At 37.5% G+C, this 11,313-nt stretch overlaps 1 pseudogene; it reads right to left on the bottom strand.

Moving 5' to 3' along the window:
* Positions 1–6,325: 6,325 nt before the first annotated feature.
* Positions 6,326–10,329, bottom strand: LOC114006636 (tRNA pseudouridine(38/39) synthase pseudogene; annotated as a pseudogene).
* Between the last annotated feature and the right edge of the window lie 984 nt (positions 10,330–11,313).

Here is an 11,313-nt window from a genome sequence, read left to right as displayed (position 1 = left end):
GCATAAAAGCAGTGAGAATAGTTAGAGATGCTGAAGACAGTGTAGAAATGGGGGGAAAGGGAAGAGTATATGGAAGGATAGCAAAAGAACAAATAGAGAGGCAAGACATTTGTGGGACAAAGAAATGGTTTATTATCTGCTGATGATAGCATGTATAGTATTCTCAACTGGACTGGTCTGAGAAGTATTTCATGTTGGTAAATTTATAAGCCAAATGATATATAGTGATTGACTGTTTAAAAAATAATGAGAATAAATAATAATAATAATGATCTACAAATGATGAAAAGCTATCTGATGATGATGATGATGTGGATAGTAATGTCTTTGTCTTTGACTGATATGCATGGTAATCATGCTGGAAAAAGAAATGTAGTGCACCGTAAAGAAACATATGATTAAATGTAATATAAAAATTATGATAATAAATAAAATTTTAAAAAATATTAGGAAAAATGCTACATATTCCAATGCACACACATGCACACACTAAACAAAGCTATACATTTCATTAGAATACAAACATTATACAAGGACATGATTCAAATTCATCAGAGTAGTGTCTATTGTTGGGAAGGAAAATAGTCCTAGAATATAGGAAGAATGAAGGAAAAATAGAATAAAATGAAAGGAAAGGAACCTTGCAGAAATCAATAATGATAATGTGGTCAGAGTCCAGGAAGAGGATAAAAGTAAAAATAAAAGCAATTTTCATGAGTGGGTAGTTAATTCTAATCCATGTCCATAAATTATAGGGCTGGACAAAATCATTTAATCAAAATCAGCATCAGCAGCCTTTAATGTCAAATGTAATAGGAAAATGCTTATTCATAGGAACTTTTTGTTTGTTTATAGGATTGTTCACTCCTCCACAGGAATTGAAATATAGTCATATTTCTTTTGAAGGAATTTTAGTAGTTAAGGTATCCAAAATAGTAGCCAATAACAGAGAGATAGCACAGTGAAGAAGTGGGTAGGGGTAGTCTTGGGGAAGGGCTTGGAGAAAACTTTCTCTGTCATGTGAGCCACTTCTACTGAGCATGGGTTTATGAGGAGGGGTGGCAGTTCAGTTTTGGAATGCTCTTTAGGGATGTTAAAAGTTTCCTTTTTCCAAACAGACCATCTTTGCCTTCCCAGCATTCCCCTCCCCTACAGAGGTCTCAGGAGTGGTATTTTATGATATCTAGGTCATATCTTGGTCTCCTTGGCAACCTCCCCATCCCCCTCATACACCTAGGTGTCAGAGCAGTGCTTTATGATGTCTAAGCACCCCCTTGGCCCTCATTGGCTGGGGTAGTGGCTTACTGGCCAATCAAAATGAGAGGATATGGTCTCTCATTGTTCTGGGGAGGGGTATATATAGGGCGATCTGGAGCTCTGGGATAGACCACTGACTGGGAGGCTTCAATATGGCTAAGGTGACCAAGGAACCACGGGAGTCCTATACAGATACAGAACAACCAACTTCAAGTAACAACGGGGGAAGCATGAAGACTCCTGGCAAATCTAGGTCCGGAAGTGGTGTAAAGGTGAGGTGATTCCACCCAAGTTCCTTCTTTTTCTCCTCATTGGTTGCCCCATACCAAGATGTCTTGCCAGGCACAAACCTCCTCCTCAATCCATACTCCCTTTTCATGAAGGTGCTTCATTCATATGCCACCTTCTTTTCCCAAATCCAACACCTTTGCAGACTCACTCTTATCTTTGCAGGTGCTGAAGACCACCATAAAGATAAACAGTACCCTTCAAAGGAGCTCAAATAAAAAAGCCTCTGAAAAAAATACCAACTCAGTAAAAAAGATGAAGAAATCTAGAGTGCCAGCACTATTTGGTCATTATCACCAGATGAAGGAGAAAATGAATAAAAATGAACCAGACCAAGACCAAAAGACTGCAGAAAACTCCACCATTTTGATGGGCACCCTGGAAAGCAAATAACTTTAGAGTGAAACCAGAGGCCTCAAAACTATCTGCGAAGTCTCCAGCAGTCTTGCTGCTGAGAAATGGCCAATCGTGTAAACATTGCATTTTTCACCAACTGGTACACAGCAGTGATAAAAATAAAGCTTCTTGAGGAAAGGTGTGCATGTTTCTGTGAATTCTTCAATGGTGGGAAGTAAGGAAAAGAAGAGGGAGGTATGTGAGAAGGGAGGAAGGTGGATCCTGCAGCTGGAACCAGACAAGCAGGTCCACAGTTAGACACATGGGGATAAGGACCATGTGAGGATTCAGCACTGAAGACAACTTCCCCTCCTTAACACTTTATCCCATAGGTAAGAAGGAAAAGGACTTGATGTTTCCATCTGTGTGTGTTTTGGCTGAGGTTGGGGAGGCATGACTTATGGGTTTAGATTGCTAGAACCTGTATGGGGTCAGATTTGTAGGCAGCAAAATCATCCCCCCCATAGACAAATCACTGTCAGACCACCTACCTCATAGTGATGTTTGTTACCTCTCTTGGGATGATGTAAGCAACCAAATTCCCTCAGAAGGGTCAATAATCTCACACTGTTGAGTCACCAGCAGCACTCCTAGTGCTCAAATAATGGTAATTGGAAGCCTCAACTTCCACACTGATTAGCTCACTTTTTGTTTTTCTTGAGAGAGAGGTTTTTGGATTTTTGATATAGGGTGCATGCCCTAATCAGAGAGAAAGAGGAAGAAGCAAAGTGGAAATGTCAATCCCCTGTGGGGGGAGGGGAGGATGACCATGCTGCAATCCCTTTTCCTCCTTTCTCCTCTTGGGATTTTTGCACATGCACACATACGTGCCCAGCATGAGTTTTAAGTCGACAGTTCTGGGACTCGAATCATGGTTGACTATGTAGGAGTCCAGTGAGGTAACCATTATGCCATCTGCTGGTCCTTTAGCCCATTTTCTTAAGAAATGAAGTGAAGCAGGGTAGTGGGAGTGGCCTGCCTCTGACATAGGCAGCAAAGGAGAATTTCTTTTTTGGCTTTTGCCCTGGGGTGTCAGTCTCACCAGAGAGAGACAGAGGGAGAATATGAGGTATCACTCCCCAGAGGGGGGGAAGGATGGTCATTCTGCAATCCCTTCTCCATTCTCCTCGCAGGATTTCGAGCACACATGCACATGCACCTGGCATGATTTTCAAGCTGCTGGGTCTGCAACTCAAACCATGATCAGCCATGTAGGAATCCAGTACCTTTACCACCACACCACCTGCTGAGCTCACAGAGGAAAATTTTAACACCAACGTAATTCTTCCACCCCCCCAATGCCTTTTGTCTTTATTTTTCCCAAAGTTGTTTTTATCCTTGAAGAGAATTGCATTTTTAAACAGCTTTATTGAATAATTGACATATGATCAACTGCACATGCTTACAAGTTGTACAGTTTGGTAAATTTTGTCTCATGTTTACACGTGTCACACTGCACTGTCACCACAATGGAAGGAGGGAACATATCCATTACAACCCAAAGTTTTCTTATACCCCTTCCTAAGCCCTTCCTCCTTCTTCCTGCGCCTCCCTGCATCCCCATTCCCAGACAGCATTGATTCACTTTCTGTCACTGTCAATTAGTTCCCATTTTTCAGAGATTTATAAAAATGCAGTTATAAAGTATATACTTTTTTCTGGGTGGGGGGATTTGGCTTCTTAGAACAATTCTCTTCCCACCCCCAAATCTTTGTTTCCTTTTTCTTTTTCCTTTTTTTTTTTTTGAAATTCCTTTTTTTCCCTATAGGTGAGAGAGGAAGAAAGAGAGAGAGAAAGAGACAGAGCAAGAGAGAGTCCCCAACAGGATCTTGTTGCTGTGATTCACCCCAGCTTCAGCCAGCCTTGGATCACAGGCATGTGCATGCCCAGTGTTTTCAGGGATGTCCCACACGGGAGCCTGAACTCTTTCCATGTGGGCGAGCTCCACAGAGCATTGAGTTACTACTGCACCACCATCCGCATCCTACCCACCCCAATCCTTTGTTGGTCTAGTTTCTAAAAGGTGGCTGTGGTCAATCAATAAATTCTCTCTCTCTCTCTCTCTCTCTCTCTTGTGTGTGTGTGTGTGTGTGTGTGTGTAAGGCCACAAATAGCACATTTTTAGGACTTGTCCTTTAATAAATAATCATTATATTCTACAAGAATATTAGATAATTCCTCATTATACCATTGACCTCAGATATGTGACTCAAATATTCTTATTCGTTTCTAAAGTAAGTCCGTAAGTGTGTGGTTTTCCTTAAAACACACTTCAGGCCACAGTCCCATGGTCTCGGATGCCATATAGCATTTAAACAATAGTTTCTAAATAAACAATGATTGCAAAGAAAACAAACAGATGATTGAGTTTCTTATGTGCTGTCATTTTCTGTGACCACATGTTTGTACTTATGTCTAAATCAGTGAAACAAAGTGAGAATGGCAAGGTGTGGATATTTGTTTCAGAAGTTCTCTTTTTCACTTTATTTAAGCCAAAATACTTTATTGAACTATACCTTTAAAGTGAAGATTAGTCTTTAATTGTTCACTATTTATTTTTAAACTATTGGACAATAGAAAAATAAAACATTCTGTCAGTTGGATAATATATTAGTTGACTAAGTTGTACTATTTGCAGACTTTTTTATTTTCTTAAAATGTCCTTATATTCTTAACTGTCATGCTTACAAACATGCTCAACAAAATGTTTATACCATCTTGCTTTTCTAACCATTGCTATTGCTTTTTTTAATAAATGATTTTTACTGAAATGTGCTCTGCCGAAGAGAAAGCATTAGAAAAAATTTCCTGCAAAATTACATGCCCAGTGATGAATATACTAATCATGACAATGTCTTCCACCATTTAAAGAAATACCTCACTTTGGTCTAAATATCTGGCATTTCTAGTTTTAGTTTTAAACAGCTTTATTAAGATATAATCTACATGTAATAAGCTGCACATATTTAAAGAGTACAATTTAATTTGATTCGACATATATAGACATTTGTAAAGACATCACCACAATTGGAACAAACACATTACCTATCACCCAATGGTTTTCTTGTACCATTTTATATTTCTTCTTCCCACTTCTCTACACAACTGGTTTTTTCAACTGTATAGATTAGTTTACATTTTTTCAGAGTTTTGTATAAATGGAATGAGAGTATATACTCATTTTCATCAGATTTCTTTCATTCAATGTAATTATTTTACAATTGCCAATGTTGTCATGAACATTAATAAATTTTTTTTATGTTATGATTTTTCTTATTTTGTTGAGAGTTTAGTAGCATTACAATGATACTCCAAAGTTGCTTTAATTTTTTATTTTTCTTTCCCCCCCGCTTTTTTTTTAGCTAATTGTAGATTCACAGGAAGTTGTAAAGAATAGAGAAATACCCCGTACTCTTCATTCATCTCCACATAAAGGAATCCTCATGCTGCCCATTTATAACCAGAGCCACTTACTTCCTTCCCCAGTCATTGGAAGCCAGTAATTTCATCTCTATAATTTTGTCATTACAAGAATGTGGCATTACTTCAATAATTCAATATGTAACTTTTAGAAATAGGCTTTTTGGTCAGTCAGCTTAAATCACTTGAGCTCCATTCAGGTTGTTATGTGTATCAATAGTTGTTTTTATATGTTCATTTTATCACTGTGCAATAATCTATAGTAAGGATATACCACACTTTCTTTAATCATTCATTTATCAGAGAACATTTTGGTTATTTCCAATTTTAGATTACTACAAATGCAGCTGATATGATTATTCCTGTACACCTTTTTCTGTGAAATTAAGTTTTTATTTCTCTGAGATAATTGCCCAAGAGTACAATTGTTGCATCATATGGTAATGGTATGTTTAGTTTGATCATAAATTGCCATATGCCTTTCCAGTTAAATATACCATTTTACATTTCCATCAATCTACAAAAAATACAGTTTTGCTACATTCTTTCCAGGATTTGTTATCACCTTATTTTATTTTATTTTATTTTATTTTTATTTATTTTGAAATTTATGTGTGTAAGTCACTCTGATGCATATGTAGCAATATTGCTCACTGATGCTTTCACTTGAATTTCTCCCTCATGACACACATGTGAGTGTTCAATTCCTCCCTTATGTACAGCATGTTGCATCAGGGATTCTAATCCTGGGCATTTAGCATGTTCCATTAAGGGCTTATATGTACACATTTTTTATACAAAAAATCTGGTCTGCTTTTATCACAGAGGGGCTGACATTTCTTTATCACTGTGTCCATCTTTCATCTTATAATATATTCAGTAAAGCATAATATGAATACTTTAACATGATAGAACCACCTCCAAACTTTATATAAAACTACTCTCCCTATAACCTTGTATAACTTTAGTTCTGGTAAGTAGTTTTATCCTTGAATTTCCCTGTCATATCAGAACTACAGGGTATTGTAGAAGAGTCCAGCCCTTGCAGCATACTACACAATATGTGAGAGTTTTGACAGTATGATTAGCCCATAGTTGTTGTAGGTGGTTTACATTGAACATCTGAACTCCCTGACTATATACACACTTGATATTTTCCAACGTACAGTCTTACAAGTCTAGAGGAAATTCCAATAGTCATACTATACTGAGATTTGTGGGGATTTGTCTTTGTGTTCAGCAGTTTATCAATGACCTCTGACTTCTCCATTTCTTGTCCAATCAAAAGGAAGATAGCTATTATACTTGCTGATGAAGGAATGAATGGACGGTCACTTCAAATTGGCATCATTGGAAAGGTTCTTGCCATCTTCTCATCCAGGCTCTAACTCACTAGCTATACTGGAGCAGAAAAACAGTCCTCTCAAAATTATTCACTTAGTTAGCTACATCTTTTCTATGCAAGTTCCTGGAATCACATGCCAACATACTTCAGAGTTACACAGTTACAATAAAATAAATAAATACATAAATAAATAAACATAAAGAAAAAGCAGTGTTAAGTCTGCTCCAGACAGCTAGACTTAACATCAAAGGAAGGTTCTCCTGGGTCCAAGCTGGTACACATATGGCTACAGGGAGCACCTGACTGAGAATGTGAGTATAACAGGTCTCTTAAGTAGCATTATCGACATTTTTAAATCAAAATATTGTGAATCCTTGTTCCTTAGAAAGTAAGAATGAAGGTCGTGAGAAATCACTGTGGATTCAGGGACAGCTAATGTTTGACATATACAAATAGTCTTACTACTCAGTCTGTCCACCCAGAAGATCCTGATACTGCTTCCTTTGAAAAATACCACACTGGCCCTTACCTGTCAAAAGGCATTGACTACTCTGCTCATTAGCCCCCACCAGCAATAACTGAATCTCTGTCTGCTTTCTACTAGTCAAATTTTGGTTAGAACCTCAAACAGTTCCTCTTTGATAGTATTCTTTGCATTTTCCTGACTGGCAAAGCTCTGGTATCTTCAGTGCATGTAGACTCATATTATGGGTACATATTTAGGCCACGAAATTAAATGCATACTTACCTTTTGCAACGCTTGAAGCATTTCCTCCAATATTTAAGTCCTTGTTGTTGGTGGTCTGTTCTTTTAAATGCCTCTGTAGCCCCTGCTTGAGAGAGAGAAGTAGGCTTCTCAGGAGTTTCTCAGTCTAGTTTTTATGTCATTTTCAGCCGTGATAGGAGAACCCTAAGAATGAGCGAATCATACAGGTATTCCCTACCTTCTGGATATTGGTCATCTCTGTCACCCATTTTCTGACTGGATTGTTTTGAATTTCCTTTACTGTTGAATACTGAACTTTCTTTCCATATCATAGATACAAGACCTTTGTCAGGTATGTGAGTCACACTTTCTTTGTGTGTGCATGTGTATTTTCATCCTCTCTACGGGGTCTTTCACATAGCAAGTCATTAACTCTGAAGTTCAGTTTATCAATTTTTCTTCTTGTGGATCATGCTTTTGGTGTCAAGTCTGAGAATTCTTCACCTGACCTTGGGGCCAAATGTTCTCTCTAAAACGTTATAGTTATACATTTTACACATAAGCCTGTTATCTATTTGAAGTTAGATTTTGTAGAAGGTATGAGATTTATGCCAAGGTGTTTCCCCCCCCATAGGTCTCCAATTGTTCCAGGATCATTTATTAAAGAGACTCTTCTTCCTCCATTGACATGTTTTTTCATCTTTGCCAAAAATAATTGGGACTATTGGTCTGAGGCAATTTCTGTGTTCTTTATTATATTTCACTGATCTATGTGTCCATCCCTCAGCAAACTCTATGCTGTCTTCATTACTCTGGCTACACATTAAGCTTTAACACCAGATAGAGTGATTTCTCCCACTTTAATCTTATACTACCTTCGTGATACTGTTTTCAAGGCAATATAGGCTTCATTAAATGAGGAGTTAAATGTTCCATTTTATTTTTGTTGTGGACATATTAAGGTGGCATTAACTCTCTTTTAAATATTTGGTAGAACTGTCCAGTAAAACAAATGGACCTGAAAATTTATTTTCAGAAGCTTGATACATTATAAATTCAGTCTCTTCATTGGTTATACACAGTCTTGGATTATTTTTAGGTAGTTTAAGATTTTTCAAGGAATCAAAAAAAGACAATGTTTCCAGAGAGTGTATGTGCTCACCAGAGAGATACAGAGAGACAGAAACAGAGAGACAGAATGATAAAGCATTCCCCCAATAAGAAATAGTCATGCCACATCCCTTTTCTTCTATGTTTCCCTCCTTTGGAAACTTTGGGTATGCATGAACACACCCCTAGTGTGTTTCTCAAGCTGCTGGGTCCCGGACTTGAATCAGTCATTGGCCATATGGGATACAGCCACTTTAACTACCATGCCAAGGCAGGCCTGATTTTTCAAGGAATTTATCCATTTTATCTATTTCCTAATTTATGAGCATACGTATTTCCACAGTATCATCTTATTCTTCATTTAATCACTACAGTAACTATTGAGACATTTCCTTTTTTATCCTTAATGTTATTTATTTGCTGTCTTCTCTCTTTTTATTTTTGTAAGTCTCTCCAGGGGTTTATTAATTTTTTAAATTATTTTTTGAAGAATAGTTTTCTGTTTTATTGATTTTTTTGCCTATTTTATTCCTGCTTTTAGTTTCATTGATTTCTGCTCTTATCTTTATTATTTACTTCCTTCTTCCTGCTTCAGATTAATTTTTCTCTTCCTTTATTTGAATATTTTAGGTAAAAAGTTAGATCTCTGGTTTGAGATCTTTCTCTGCTTCTAGTATATAGATTTAATGGTATAAATTTTCCTCTTAGTACTACTTCATCTGCATCTCACATGTTCTCATATGTTCATTTTAATTTTAATTTGGTTTGATGCATTTTTTTTCCTCCTCAATACTCTTCTTAGGATTTTAGGAATGCATGCATATATGCTTGGTGTGTTATTCAAGTCACCAGGTCCAGGACTCAAATAGCACAGTCAGCCCTGTGGGATCTGACTGTGTTAACCTCCATGCCCCTGGCTGGCTCCGGTTTGATATATTTTAAAATTTCTTTCTTGAGACTACTTCTTTGATCCATGGATCATTTAGAAGTTTGTTGCTTAATTTTCAGTGATTTAGATATTTTCCTGTTGTCTTTTTATAATAGATTTCTGGTTTGACCTCATTTTAGTCAGAGAACATGCTCTCTAGGCTTTCAATACTTGTAAAACTGTGAAGATTTGTTCTATGAATCAGTATATGACCTATCTTGACATATGTTTTATAGGCACTTGAAATAAGTGTGCATGTGGCTGCTCTTGAGGGAAGGGTTCTATCTAATAAGTGTGCATGTGGCTGCTCTTGAGGGAAGTGTTCTATATATGTCAATTAGATACTATTGGCCGTTGTGTTCAGCTATTCTATCCATACCGATGTTTTGTCTAGTAGGTCTAATAGTTGCCCGTGATCCTAGCTAGCTGAGGGGATAGATCACAGCCTCAGGACCCTGACAGGGGAGCTATATCTCTGTTTCACATATGCATGTAATAAATTAATAAATATTTTAAAAGATATTTTTAATAGTAGGTCATTGGGAAAGTCATAACATGTTTGTCTATGCAAAAAATGCATCATGACTTTCCTGATGACCTAATAAAATATACATAAAATTTATCATCTTAACCATTTTTTACGTGTTTATTTCAGTAGTTTTAAGTATGTTCATTTAACTAATTCAATAACTATTTTTAATCTAATAAAATTGAAGCTCCAGGCTCAATTGTGGTGGCATAGATGATATGGTACCCACTGGCTGATACTGGAGCCAAATAGAGAGGCCCGGAGTTCACATCTTGAGTTGACCTGAATGTGCTGGGCTTGTCCATAGGACGTCTATGATCCTGGCTGGCAACAAGGCTAGGGGTTGGCATAGTGAAATCCTGTCAAGGGTATCTCTCACTCTCTCTCCATCTCTGTCTCCTCTCTATTCCTTGCTTCATTTCATGTGAAATAAATAAATACATATATGAACAAAAAAATCTTAAATTCTTTTTTCTTTAAGAGAGATTTTTGCTACAGGGCATGTGCACTTTCCAGAGAGACAGAGACAGAAAGCTAGAAATCACCCCCCAGGGGGGTTGGCCACACCACAATCCCTTCTCCTCCATCCTCCTCTTGGAATTTTGGGCATACGTGCACCTGTGCCTGGCATGAGTTTGAAGCCACTGAGTCTGGGACTCAAACTGCAGTCAGCCATGTGAGAATCCATCACGGCATCTGCTGTTAGGTGTGGGGAAGAAACTAAAGAACTTCTCCATAAGGAGTGCACCACCACACCCAGAAAAGGCTAATGAACCTCTCAGATGCACAGCAGAAATTGGACTTTGCTAATTGGGGTCAAGATGTCTCTTTAAGTTCATTAAATGTGTCTGTTGGAACGCCCCTAGTAATTTCCACCCTTGCTCTGTCTGCAGCCAAGGTCAGGGAAAGACAAGTTACAAGGTTCTGCCAGACCCCAAAAGAGCAGATGGTATTTGCTCAGAGTATGTCCCACACCTCAGGTTCTCTCTCTAAACGTGTCCCCACAAACTACCTTTCTGCTTTTTGTCTCTATGAACTTATCAAAGAACTTCATATGATATTTATATGATCTGGGTATATTTCATTTAGCTATTAATGTCCTCAAGGTTCATCCATGCTGTATCATGTCAGAATTTCCTTTCCTTCTTATGGCTGAATAATATTTCTATATAATCATTTTGTTTATCATTCATCCACCAATGGGCATTTGATCTACTTCTACCTTTTACCTAATATGAATAATGCTCTTATGACCATAGGTGTAGAAATCTCTTTGATATCCTGTTTCCAATTCTTTTAGATATTTACACAAAAGTATAATTGACGCATGATAT

This window comes from Tupaia chinensis, unplaced genomic scaffold, assembly GCF_000334495.1.
Source record: "Tupaia chinensis unplaced genomic scaffold, TupChi_1.0 Scaffold149333_1, whole genome shotgun sequence".
NCBI classification, from domain to species: Eukaryota; Metazoa; Chordata; class Mammalia; order Scandentia; family Tupaiidae; genus Tupaia; species Tupaia belangeri.
The sequence above is the reverse complement of the archived record's forward strand: the minus strand, read 5'-3'. Positions and strand labels throughout refer to the sequence as shown.